Below are 1,693 nucleotides of genomic sequence, written 5' to 3' on the forward strand. Positions count from 1 at the left end.
CACATGAACGCAACCAAACAGCTCCGCTTTTAAGAGTTTTTTTTTTAGCACAGATATACAGTACCCCAGTATGAAAAACCACACTCGTACAGATCGTTTCATTTGTGTTTATTTTGCACAAGAATAAAAAGACAACAACAAAATATCTCTCACTTTCCAAAAAGCTTCCTAGTGAAGCATGCAGTGAGATTTGTGAATCTTAAGAAACAACCGCTTGGTCAATAAGATTGAATGATGTTTCAGATATTTTATATTCTGTTATTCTGCCAAAGACACATTTACTCTGTGAAGTGAGCAGATAAAGTTTTATTATTTTAATTGGATTTTGCTCTTGTACCCTACAGCCATTTGTACCCATACACTGGCTTTTCAGTCTCCTGACAGAATGGAAATCAAATAATGAATTATTGCATCACCACAAGTCTGAAATAAAACGAGAACACTTTTGGCTTTCAATGTGAGATGTTTTTCCCTTACACAGAATTTTAGTGGTTTGAGCTGTTTATGAATAAGCACTTTGGGCATCTCAGAGAGCAGAGAAGGGTTTGATATTACTATTTACCTTCAAGATACAAGCATTTGTGTTTTTGTTTTTTGGAACTTTTCCATGAATCATCACCATAGAGTGCGAGATGACAAAGCAATTCAATGCTACACTGGTGCAAATTCCATTTTTTTGGCCTCTGGTAATTACCGAGACACCACCACCCACAAAACCCAACTGTTACCAAAGGAGAAGAAGAGGAAGAGGAAGAAGCCTTTATTTCTTAGATACACTTATTTCTCAGCCTGTTAGGAAGTCAGGGTCAGAGCACAGGTATCATCCAGCACATCTGGAGCAGAGAGCTAAGAGCTCAACAGCTTGGTAGTGCTGGGGTATGAGCCCCCAACATTCTGATCTGTGGCACTGTGGCTTAGTTGGTTAAAGTACCTGTCTTGTAAACAGGAGATCCTGGGTTCAAATCCCAGCAGTGCCTGGTGTTTCTGTTGATGTAATTGCAGTACCTCCTTTCCCTTGGGATGTGGTAGCTCAGTGGTTAAGGTGTTGGACTACTGGTCAGAAGGTTCAAAACCCCAGGTCCAACAAGCTGCCACTGCTGGGCCCCTGAGCAAGGCCCTTAACCCTTAGTTGTAAAGTCACTCTGGATAAGGGTGTCTGCTAAATGCCGTAAATGTAATCCAGAGCCTTAACAGTTTACCGCTGCCGATGGTGGGTGGATATTAATATCAATTTAGAAAGATTTACTATCTTTCAAGGAAAAAAACTCCTGGTTCCTATCCCAAGCTCGGGTTTCTGTCTGCGTACATTTCACTGGGTTCTGCAGTTTCCTGTAGGTGAAAACATGCCAGTAGGTGGATTGGCTAATTTAACTTGCCCCTGGGTGTGAATGAGGTGTGACGACGGACCGGTGTCCCATCCAGGGTGTGTTCACGGGGTCGGTTCCAGATGGACTGTGACCCTGACCAAGATAAAGTGGTTACTGAAAAATGGATGGATGACACAGTAGTGTTGTGCGATAAAAGAAAGTTATGTGAGCATAACTAGGCTGATTGAGTCTGAAATTCATGACCACACTTGAAAAGCGGCTCTTAAATATTTGTCATGCACTTCTGTAAACTGTGAGAAATGATTCTGGTCTTGCAGAAGATTCAGTTCCATAGCAACTGTGAATTAAATAATAGGATCATCTAC

General features: G+C 41.4%; 1 non-coding gene across 1 annotated transcript; it reads left to right on the forward strand.

Annotated features, from left to right (window-relative positions):
• The first annotated feature begins 903 nt into the window (after positions 1-903).
• On the forward strand, positions 904-977 carry trnat-ugu. The gene has a single exon. It is a non-coding gene; the product is annotated as a tRNA-Thr (tRNA).
• The last annotated feature ends 716 nt before the right edge of the window (positions 978-1,693 follow it).

The sequence above is a fragment of the Tachysurus fulvidraco genome, chromosome 20 (assembly GCF_022655615.1).
Source record: "Tachysurus fulvidraco isolate hzauxx_2018 chromosome 20, HZAU_PFXX_2.0, whole genome shotgun sequence".
In the NCBI taxonomy this organism is placed as follows: Eukaryota; Metazoa; Chordata; class Actinopteri; order Siluriformes; family Bagridae; genus Tachysurus; species Tachysurus fulvidraco.